This window comes from Pezoporus wallicus, unplaced genomic scaffold (assembly GCF_028554395.1).
Source record: "Pezoporus wallicus isolate ANWC-B61680 ecotype Strahan unplaced genomic scaffold, APGP_CSIRO_Pwel_v1 contig_9123, whole genome shotgun sequence".
Taxonomy (NCBI): Eukaryota; Metazoa; Chordata; class Aves; order Psittaciformes; family Psittacidae; genus Pezoporus; species Pezoporus wallicus.
Genome location: NW_026641571.1, coordinates 409,068 through 421,131, shown reverse-complemented (window position 1 = coordinate 421,131; position 12,064 = coordinate 409,068).

The following is a 12,064-nucleotide window of genomic DNA, read 5'->3' as shown; positions in this document are numbered from 1 at the left end:
AGGAGAACCATGTACTGAGGACATCCCATCCCCACAGCATCCCTGCAAACAGGAGGCTGGTGGAGGAAAAGGCATCGAGTGAGCGACCATCCCAGCCCTTGGGTTGAGTTGGACATGAGCTTCATCGCCATAACTAAGCAGGTAAAGTGCTTCCCAGTCCTCCTTCCCTGAATGAGCATCCCCAGTTGTACCCACACAGAAGCATGGCCACGCTTCCCAGAGGGCAGATGCCCCAGGCTCTAGGGGCTGAGAAGAGCAGGAATCAGGCTCACCCCAGGGCTAAGCCTTGTTAATTGGGTGCAAAACCCAAATGAGGTGACTCTGTCTGTGCCTCTGCTGTGAGATGAGTGTGGAGAACGCACGTCCACACCGCAGAAAGCCCTCGAGCGTGATGTGAATGGCGAAACCAGCCACGGGGCTCCCTCCCACCCCAGCTGCTGGCAGGTACCTGCATGAATTATCAGGTGAATTAAGACATATCAATCAAGGCACGGAGAAAAGAGCCCTGCCAGCACTCAGAGGGGGGGAATGCTGCAGGGAATGGCATAAATCTGATGGCAGAAATGATGGGAGGGAAAGGAGAGACTCACCATGAGGAGCCTCTGTGATTCTGGACTCACAGGGAGCAGGAGGAGGCCCGGATTTACCCATCCATCACCCAAGGGGTAATTTGCTTTTTGCTTGCCCCCCAGCTGAGCTGGTGCAGGGGTGGTTGGGGGGCTTGGGTAAGCCCATGTGCTATTTTGGCTTCCCTGCAACCCACCCCTGTACACTGTTGTATTCTGTTACATCTGCTGTGCTTGTGAAGAGAGACTGGGGGTGATAAGCACAGCACAACACCTGCGCCTGGGGAGGGTGATAACAGGATCACAGGGACCTTGCAGAGCATCAACACTGGTCCAGGACGGACTCATTCCATCTCACTGGTCCCCAAACCATCTGTGCTCTGTGCTCCTCAGCATACTTATCAGAGATGATACAGCACAAAACTGACCCCCCAGGATAAGGCAATGCTTAGTGACTCAAAGCAACGCCAAACCCCAAGCCCCAGAAGCAGCCTGGCTAATGGGCTCCCCAGTGTCAGGGCAGTGAAAAGGTTTTATTCCTGATACCGAGTGAGGACACCAGGCCCAGGCTGGGTTTCATACCTGCTGTTTTCAAGCCTTTTGGAGCGGGAAGTGCATTGGGTGAGCAAGAGGCAATGCAAGGACACTCACACATAGAGCGACATCCAGGCATGCAGGGGTGCGCACAGGAGCAGGGATGTGCCTGGGAGCAGGGATGTGCACAGGAGCACAGATGTGCACAGGAGCAGGGATGTGCCTGGGAGCAGGGATGTGCACAGGAGCACAGATGTGCACAGGAGCAGGGATGAGCACAGGAGCAGGGATGAGCACAGGAGCAGGGATGTGCACAGGAGCAGGGATGTGCACAGGAGCAGGGATGAACATAGGAGCAGGGATGTGCACAGGAGCAGGGATGTGCCTGGGAGCAGGGATGTTCACAGGAGCAGGGATGTGCACAGGAGCAGGGATGTTCACAGGAGCAGGGATGAGCACAGGAGCAGGGATGAGCATAGGAGCAGGGATGTGCCCAGGAGCAGGGATGAGCACAGGAGCAGGGATGAGCACAGGAGCTGAGATGCTCATGGGAGCAGGGATGTGCCCAGGAGCAGGGATGTTCACAGGAGCAGGGATGAGCACAGGAGCAGGGATGTGCACAGGAGCTGGGATGTGCACGGGATGCACACTGGAGCACAGATATTCACAGAAGCACAGATGTGCACGGGAGCAGGGATGCGCATGGGAGCAGGGATGCGCATGGGAGCAGGGATGTGCCCAGTAGCAGGGATGTGCGTGGAAGCAGGGATGTTCACAGAAGCACAGATGTGCACGGGAGCAGGGATGCGCATGGGAGCAGGGATGTGCCCAGGAGCAGGGATGTGCGTGGAAGCAGGGATGTTCACAGGAGCAGGGATAAGCATAGGAGCAGGGATGTGCCCGGGAGCAGGGATGTGCCCAGGAGCAGGGATGTGCGTGGAAGCAGGGATGTTCACAGGAGCAGGGATATGCATAGGAGCAGGGATGTGCGCAGGAGCAGGGACGTGCACGGGAGCAGGGATGTGCATGGTGTCGGGATGTGCATGGTGTCAGGATGTGCAGGAAGCTCCCCTCGCCAGGAGCAGCCCCTCACTGAGGCACCTCCTCAAACCATGGGATTCTCTCCATCCTCCACAAGCACCAGCAGATCCCCCATTCCCACACAGCCATTCCCAGCTGGGGGGGGGGGGGGTGCAGACACAAGCTGCCATCCCCACATAGCAAAGCTCAGCATCTCTTAGGCAGACGTGCACGTCCAGCCGTGCCCTTTGAAGCACCTCGGGGCTATCAGCGCGGATCGCAGCCCAAACACATCACCCGCTGCACTTCAGCAGCAGCGAGGGCAGAGGGGCCTGAGCTTGCTCACATTTAGCAGCCAAACGCTGCCTGTGAATCCCAACCCCTTCAAGTGCATGTGGTAAAACCCCGGAAATGCTGCTGCTGGGGCTTCGAGGGCCTGAAGTGATGGGATAATCACTGGGTAGAGAGTGGGGATGTGAGGGAGCTGGGGAGCTCAGCAAACAGACGCCGCGCGGCTCCAGCCCTTTGCTGGGTATTTTTAGTGCCGCGGGGCTGCCAGGCACAGCCTTGCTGGAAGCAGGTTTGCTGCCAGGGAAAGCGTGTTGGTTTCCCTATTCCCCCTCCATCATTGTCCATCCGTCTGTCGTGTCCCCCCCCCAAATGATGCTCTCCCCGCTCTTTGGGCTGCAAACCAGCGCAGTCACACGCTGCCTGCTTGGAGAGGCTGGTTCCCAATGGCAGTGCCCAGACATGGAGCAGCTCATGGAGAGCAGAGAGGGGGGGTTTGCCCTTGAGCTGGTTCTTTGCTCGCACAGCTCCGGAGGCAGGCAGGCTGCCCATGGGATGCCGGGTCCCCAGGAGCACCCTGGCTTTCCCCTTCTAGCAGAGCCAGCGTTGACCCCCACACAAACCCTCCTGTGCGCCGAGGCAGAGGCAGGCGTGTGTTTTATCTCTGAACAGCTCCACTCTCATCTCAGCCCTGACAAGAGACAGAATAAAACCCCGTGTGTCAGCGAGATCCTCACCCCGGCAGGCAGCTGGCAAAGAGGTTTAACGCGCACCTTGGAGGCAACAAGCTGGCGGAGATTGATCATCCCATAAAAACGTCACTTTGATCTTTTCCATGCCTGGAAAATCCCCGTCAGCCCAAGCTGGCCTCTGAGAGCAGCGCAGGCAGGGTGGCAGAGCCCACACCGGTACCCGGGATGCAGCTCAGCAGCATAAGGACGGCTTCTCCTCCACCAATGCAGCAAAACAGGGTCCCAGCACTGACCCCTTCCCAGCCAGGCCAAGAGGAATCACAGCATCCCAGACTGGGTTGGATTTGGAAGGGACCTTAAAGCTCCTCCAGCTCCAACCCCTGCCACGGGCAGGGACCCTTTCCACTAGAGCAGCTTGCTCCAAGCCCCTGTGTCCAACCTGGCCTTGAACACTGCCAGGGATGGGGCAGCCACAGCTTCTCTGGGAAGAAGAGACCAGGAAGATCCAGTTTCCCATGGGGCCCATATGGTGATGGTACCTTCACATTCCCTCACGCAGCCCTGCTGCTGGCAGGGGACCGCACAGATGGTGCCAGGGGCAGCCCGTGGCCAGCACACCCAGGGATAAGAAGGGAAATGAGGAATTCTGGCCAGGAATAAGGTGCCAGTTTTTAGCAGCACGGGAGTAAGCTCACACACAAAGAGGTGAGATGGAGCCGCAGAGGGAGAGGCATCGCTGCGGAGAGCTGCGCTATGGATGTGCATCTCCACACCGGAGGAGAGATGCAGGGGTGCCTCCTCTCCTGTCCAAGCCTAGGAAGTCACCTGAGGTTCCCACACCTGCAGCGTGTCCTTTGCTTCCCCAGGGACAATGCCCAACTTGCTCCATGCTGGAGATGCAAGATAAGACCTTTGGGCATCATCTCCAGGTTTTGGACCAGTGTAGAGGTGACAGGGAAGCACCTAAAGCATGGGGACAGAGGACACTGCAGGCAGTAAGAGACAGCTGCTCTTTAACAGGCACATTCCTGCCCCAAAGCCTTGCTCCCAAACCAAAACCTCTCCTCAGCACTTTCTTGCTCCAAGCCGGAGCAGGAACCAGGAGGAAAAGTGTCCAGATTTGGCTGTTTCTTTGCAGGGAGAAGTGTTAGTATTCCACTGGTATTTTTACTTCCCAGTGGGAGGGAGGCATTACACACCACTTCCAGTGGGTATTTTCAGAAAGCCACCTGCTCCTCACCATTGTGCACAAACACAATGGTTCTGCAGCAAAAAACTCGTCAGACGAGGAGCCAAAATCTCTGCTGGGTCCTTGGGGTGCCCAGTGCAGAGGATGGAGAACACCCCTGCAGGGGATGGCACCTCACCCCGGTCACGTACACCGCTTAACAGCACCATGGCACCCCTTGGAGCGTGTTGGATCAGTTCTTTCATGGTGTCTGACTCAGTTTCCCTGTGTTCCAACACGGGCTGTGTCCTCACCTGATCCCAGAGGAAGGGGTAACCTCGATGTATTGCAGGCGGAATGTGGCACATGAAGGTAGTACTGGGATAAAGACACGGCAAGCCGCAAGCCTCCTGCCTTTGTGCAGATGACAGACAGAAAGAGCCTTGGAGGGGCTCCAAAGGGGATGATCCCTTTGACAAGTGAGATCCCAAAGCGTGGCCAAGACACTCAGCAAGGCCAGGCTCATCTTCGAGCTCCAGCTCTGGGTTTGCAACAGCCAAAAACACAACCAAGGGGAGAGAGGACAACGGGTCTGGAGGTGCTGCTGAACCCCTGAGGATCCCAGTGCGGGCAGGAGCTCACATGGAAGCCACACAAGGGCGTGCAGCCACTATAAGAAGGCCACAGGCTGGATCTCGCCCTGCTGAAGCCCTGCCCCGGCAGGCAGAAGGGGTTACCCCAAACCAGTAGAAACACAATCCCCCCAGTCCTGTCACCTGCCCCCAGCGTGGATTCCCACAGAGATCCAACAGCATCACCGGAAGGACGGGACTGCCACAGAAACACTGGTGCCTTCAATGGGTGAGCAATGGGAAACCACTTCATGCCAGGAGCAAGCCTCCCTGGAAGGGAGGAGAAGGAGGTGCCTGGTGCATCACCCCGAGCTCACATCCCTCTTCCAGGATGTGGCCTGCACTCGAATCCAGCCACAGACACACGGAGGAGTGTTAACAGCAACTGACACAACACCAAAAAGCCACAATCTGGTTCCAATCGTTTCCTCTTTCAATAGCTGGTCCATTGGCCATCCCTGTGCGTGCACGTGGCTGTTTCACCCCTATTACTACAACCTTGCAACCAAACTTACGTCCTTGGCTCTGTTGGGATAAAACCTTTCACTTCTGCTTCATACCAGGTTAGTTTAAAGAAGCAGCAGAGGAAAACGCAATTGCCAGAGCTCTTCTGGAAGCAGCACGTCGAGATGAACCAGCCCTACATGAATCTGCCATCCCTGGAGACATCCCAGGCCAGGCTGGATGTAGTTCTGGGCAACCTGCTCTAGTTGAACATGTCCCTGCTCCTTGCAGGTTGCACTAGATGAGCTTTGAAGCCCCCTTCCAACCCAAACTACGCTATGATTCTATTCTATGACTCTATGAAGGTGAGCACTGGGATCCCAGCAGTGGGGTTGGGATCCAGCCCGAGGTGGATGCAGAGGCAACAAGGCGAGGGGAAGCAGCCTACAACCATGGGGAGACACCATGTGCTTATCCCGGAGGTGGCATCACTGTAAGAGTCCCCTCTCCTTTGGGCAAGTGAGGCTCGGTGCCTCGGTCTCCCCGCTGCCAGGGCAGGGACTCGAGGGGTGGCCGGTGATTCTTTGTGAGGTTTTGCCACAGGCACCTCCCTCCCACCCCCGGGACACTGCTGAGGAGTTATTTATTGCATCCGGGGCCTCCTCCCCGCTGCCAAACCAGCCCCTGCCCTGCTTTAGTCACCCACCCGAGCACTCGCGGGTGCTAATTTATGCAGCGACGGGGGAAGAGGCACCAGCTGAAATCACAGAATCCCAGAGTCGGGTTGGGAGGGACCTTAAAGCTCCTCCAGCTCCAACCCCTGCCACGGGCAGGGACCCCTTCCATAGAGCAGCTTGCTCCAAGCCCCTGTGTCCAACCTGGCCTTGAACACTGCCAGGGATGGGGCAGCCACAGCTTCTCTGGGCACCCTGTGCCAGGATTTTACCACTCATGCTCTAGCCCATGCTACTACCATGCCCACTCAGTGACCCTGGTACCCATCCTGCTTGTCACAGTCCCCACAGTGCCTACTCAGCACTGCCTTCATCCTTGTTCCTCTGCACCAACACCTGAGCTAGGGATGCTCAGCACCGTGCTGGCTGAACACAGAGACTGGCCAGAGGGAATCCACTGCCCCAGCACCCGATCTAGGGATGCTCAGCATCATGCTGGCTGAACAGAGAGACTGGCCAGAGGGAATCCACTACCCCAGCACTGTTCAGCTGGTTTGAGGGGTTTGAAACCACGGTGCAAGGTTCAATGTGAGGTAACTAACACAGAGTTACCCCAGAACATGTGGCCAGTGTCGCTGCTTGCAGGAGCCGAGTGGCACCAGAGCTCTCATCTGAGCATTTACTGTCACAAAAAGCAGCCTGGGCTTTAGTTCAGCTCAATTTCCAGCTTGCTCCCTCTTAAAATGTCAGCTCTGTGCAGCCAGGCTAATGCAGCGAGCGTGTCCCTGCCAGCAGCCCCCAGTGCAGCCCCAGCCCCGGGAGCTTTGCCCTTGTCTCCACTGAGCTTCCCCAGCCATGCCCAGCTCACCCAAGAAGACCTTTGTGCTGATGGCCCCAAGCACGCCATCATCATCATGAGCCTGGCCCCTGTTTCCATCCATCACTCCTAAAGAGCACCCAAGAAGCATCAATCCCCTTTACTGCCATGGGCACAGAGCCTCGACACAGCACTCCGCAATCCCCAATCCAGCACTTGGAGGACCTCCTGCACACGCTGAGCTGGGACAAGTGGGACAAGTGGGAACTGTGCTTGCAGCTCAGCAGGCTCACGGGTGCGTGAGTGGCTGGAGGAGATGCAGGGGGGTGGGTCCCATCCTGGTCCCTCTGAGCAGTGCTCCTTTGGGCACTCCAAAACATGATGTGGTGGTTTAAGCCCAGTCAGCCACGCAGCTCACTCGCTCCCCCCCTGCCTTCCTCCCCCTGCTTCCAGGGGATGGGGAGGAGAACTGGAAGAATGGAACTCTCACGGGTTGAGATAAGAACAGTCCAGTAACTAAGGTATAACACAAATCACTGCTGCTGCCACCAAGAACCATAACGATAAGGGAAATAACAAGGGAAGACACCCGCCGACCGATACCCAGCCCGACCGAGCAGTGATCTCACCCTTCTGGGTAACTGCTCCCAGTTTCTATACTGGGCATGACGTGCTGTGGTATGGAATACCTCTTTGGCTAGTTTGGGTCAGGTGTCCTGTCTCTGCTTCCTCCCAGCTTCCCCTCCTCCCTGGCAGAGCATGAGGCTCACAAAGTCCTTGGCCAGACTAAACATCTGAGCAGTAACTAAAACCATCGGTGTTATCAGCGCTGTTCCCAGGCTGAAAGTTGAAAACACAGCACTGCACCAGCTACTGAGAAGGAGAAAAATGTCTGCTACTGCTGAACCCAGGACATCCTGTCACTGCACAACCTCGTAAAAAGGTCCCTCTCCAGATTTCTTGTAGGTCCTGTTTAGGTTGGGCTTAGTCAGGTCTCCGTGGAGCCTTCTCTTCTCCACGCTGAACACCCCCAGCTCTCTCAGCCTGTCATCATCAGCCCCTTAGAGCATCTTTGCGACCCTCCATAAGCCCATCATTGTAGGATCATAAGAGAACAGAGGTTGGAAGGGACCCAGCTCCCCCAGCCTCTCCCCACAGGCACCCTGCTCCAGTCCCTACCTGTCCTGAGGGCCCGTTGCCAAACCCACTCCTGCTTGTCAGTAGCATTCCTGAACTGGGGATCTGAAACCTGCATGGAGGATTCCCGAGCATCCCTTCCCTTGCTCTCCTGCTCATACAGCCCCCGATGCTGCTGTCCTCCCTTGCTGCCTCCTGTCCAGCTCCTGCCCACCCAGACCTTTCCCATGGGCTGTTCTCAGCCAGGCAGCCCCAGCCTGTGCCATTGCAGGGCAGTCCCCTGCAGGGACCCCTGTGTCCCCTGCCCAGGACACCCTGAGAGCTCTGCAGCCCCCCCATGCCATCCCATCTCCCCACACCAGCACAACAGCCCTGGCCCTTGGGCTCCCCAAGAGCTCTTCCTGCTCCAGGCGCAGAGCAGCCATCCCAGGGAACTCCTGATGCTGTCTCCATTGGGTACATGCACCAATTTATCCCAAACAGTTTTGGAAGGGGCCTGGTTTGGACAGATCAAGCCCTTCCCTGCCCAAATACAGTGATTCAAGGCCAGCTCCTCTGAAACAATGCTTCCTGCTGGGTTCCACCTTGCTACCACCCATGGTAGGACCTTCAGTCTAAGCAGACAGAGCAGCAACACCTCCCTGACACACAAAACCACCCAGTGCAGAAGCATAAAAGGATGGAGTTTGCCCTGGATGCAGCATCCTGAAAATGGGAGCTGGGATTTTTATGCATTGCCCTTTGCAGAGAGGTTGGCCCTGTTGAAGGCCATGGTGGGCTTCAGGCTTGACTGGCTTGGGTCAAAGCATTCACCTTGGGGTATGGATGTTAACAGCCACCCTTTAGATGTGCCATCATCGTGGCCTAGCACAAAGTGCTGCCTGAAGACCCTTTCTCCCCTCCAACATCACAACCACACCTCCCAGTCATCATCTTTCAGCTCAGCAGGGGCACCTCCATCCATTTGGACCTGCTCAGAGCTGACAGCCCAGGATAACCCAAGGGCTGGGCTCACCTCCAGCAATGCACTGCATCCTTACAGGTGGTGCAGAACACAAAACCTCTCCCACCCCAGATGTGGAGTCAACCTGAACAAGACTCATCTCCCCCTACAGCCAGAGCCACCTTTCCCCCAGGCACTGGGTCCCTGTGGCACCTTTATAGGTCCAAATCCCTCCATGCATAAAGGGGGCATAGATACGAGCCCACCTTGCTCCTAGGTCTCAAGGGATTTCCAAAGAGCACTGGCCAAGCCTGAAGGCTCAAAGAAGATAAGGACTAAATCTTCCAGAGACGTGGAAGAACCTAATTCCTGACGCCCAAGAACCAAATATCTTCCCAGATTGGGTCTCACCATCTCCTCTGTCCTTAGCAAAGCACATGGCCATCTTTTAGCTGTGTCAGCTCAGGGGAAGAGGGGACAGGAGAAGACAAGAGGATTTCTGGGTCAGTCTTGTCTCATGAGGGGGAGCAGAAGGGTTTGCTGCTGGGACTGGTGCTCTGAAAAGCAATTACACATGGAGCGATCCCCATGGACTGTGCCCAGAGCCCGAATCAGCCTGGGCTTGGCTTTTAATTACCCCCGATTCGGTGCCTGTTCCCCACGTCCCTCCAGACAAGGATTTAATTATTACAGACACGGCTTCCCATCAGCAGCTTCCTCAGTGGATTGCTCAGCTTGGAGCTCCTCGGTCCCATCCCTCCCACCGCCAGTGGAGGAGAGGGCTGGAGAGAACAAAACCCTTCCTGCACCCAGCTCCTGCGCAGCAGCCGCTGCCAAGCCCTTCTCCTGCCTTCATCCTTGTCTCACACGAGGAAGCCCAGCTTGAAAACACACCCCAAACACTGCATCATTGAATCACAGGTTGGAAGGGACCCATAAGGATCAAGTCATAGAATCACAGAATTAAATTGAGCCTCCTTAGCCAGCAGAGCATGAGTAGGTGGAGAGGCCAAGCAAGGTGAAAGGGATGCACCATGAGCTGGGACACGGAGCCACTGCTGGGTTTGCCTCCTCATAGTGAGATCTCATGTTTGGGCATCCCCTGGGAGAAGGGAGCCCATGAGGACCTGGTGAGGACCCCACTCACTGCTAGGCTACGAGTGCCCTTGTGCTCTCTGCAGGGTTGGTGCCACCTTCCTGGGTTGGGAAGGTCAACAAGGGAGAGGGGAGGGCTGGTGCGTGGTGGGACCAGGCAGAGAACCAAGCATGGCTCCCTATGGCAAGCCCCATCTCCTCCTCCAGGCGTGGGACCAGGCAGGGGCCATGCTGAGGTCCAGCAAGGCTCCAGGTCTGAGGGCCAAAGGCGGACAAGAGAACAGAACAGGAGGGCCAAAAGAAACACCAGATGTCCCTGCAAAGAGAAGGGCACGGCGCAGCGAGCAGGAGACCTTCAGAGTGCAGCTCTACAACACAACCTGGTGCCAAGGAGCAGCAGCTCATGGGCAGAAAAGCCAAGTCCCAGCTGAACTGCCAAGCAGAGAGGTTGCTTCCACACTGCAAGAGCTGGGCAGAGCATCTCCATGCTGCAGGGCTTGAGCAAACCCTCCTCCCCAGCGTGGCACGATCCCTCTCCCCACGCAAGGCTGGGAAAGGAGGGCACGTGCTCATGAGAGACCTCATCCCGTGGTGCAAAGGGCAATGAGCTCCAAGGACACGCCAGGAAGCGCTTTGGTCCTTTTCCACCGATGCACTTGAACTACTGAGGGCACACTGTGCTTCTCCCAGGCCTCCCAAGATTTCCCTTGGGCCAGTATAATCATAAAACTATGGAATGGTTTGGGTTGAAGGGACCTTAAAGCTCCCCCAGCCCCAACCCCTGCCACGGGCAGGGCCTGGGGGTGGCAGGAGAGCAGGAGGAGGATCTCTGTAAGGAATCATAGAACCTCAGCCTGGTTTGGGTTGGAAGGGACCTTAAAGCTCCTCCAGCTCCAATCCTTGCCACGGGCAGGGACCCCTTCCATAGAGCAGCTTGCTCCAAGCCCCTGTGTCCAACCTGGCCTTGAACACTGCCAGGGATGGGGCAGCCCCAGCTTCTCTAGGGTCCACCCCAGAGACACCAATACAGGAGTGAGCAGAGGGAGAGTAAAAGCTGTGATGACACAAGCCCTTTAGTGTCATTTCCTTAAGAAACCAGGCTAGAGAGGAGAGTGGAAGCGACACACAAGAGAAAGAGAATGATTTTCATTAACCTAATCAAACCTCCTGGAATATGATAAGAGAGGCAATAACAGACACCTCCCCTCTGGCCAAGGACAAAGAAAGGCTTCCTGGTTAGGGAAAAGAGGAAGAAAATTGGAGTAGAAGAAAGGAAATTGCTCAAAAAATGGCTAAAATGCCAGATGTTATTAAAAAGCCTTCACCTACAGAGAAATAATGACCGATGGGAACAGGGATATGATGGGGGAAGCAAAACATCTGGAGAACAAGCGGGATGGGGAGCAAGCACCTGAATACGGCCCCGCTCACCGTAGTGCCCACAGGCGTGGCTGACTCCTGCAGTGACCTGTGAGATGCTTGGGGTGCTTAGAGGCACCAGCAGCCCCTGGGTATCCCCCCTTAACCCCAGTCCAGCGAGCCCCATAGGAGCTGTGGTGAAATGCTTTCATATTCTGAGTGCCTGGAGAGGGTGCTGAGGCGCTGGCACGGGGTGCCCAGAGAAGCTGTGGCTGCCCCATCCCTGGCAGTGTTCAAGGCCAGGTTGGACACAGGGGCTTGGAGCAAGCTGCTCTATGGAAGGGGTCCCTGCCCGTGGCAAGGATTGGAGCTGGAGGAGCTTTAAGGTCCCTTCCAACCCAAACCAGGCTGAGGTTCTATGATTCCTTACAGAGATCCTCCTCCTGCTCTCCTGCCACCCCCAGGCCACATTGCTGCTGTAGCACATCTGCTCGGACTGCTTGAGGAGAGCAGCGTGGATGCCTCCTTGCTTCCTCAGGTACTTGCAGCGCCATCGGCACAAGCAGGAATCCAGCTGTCAGCATCCCAAGTGGAAAAGCAAACGGCGCAACCCCTCTGGCATCCCCATGAGCATCCCTCTGTGAGGGGACACCCACACCTCCATCCTCCCAGGGAGCTCCCCACCTCCAGAGGAG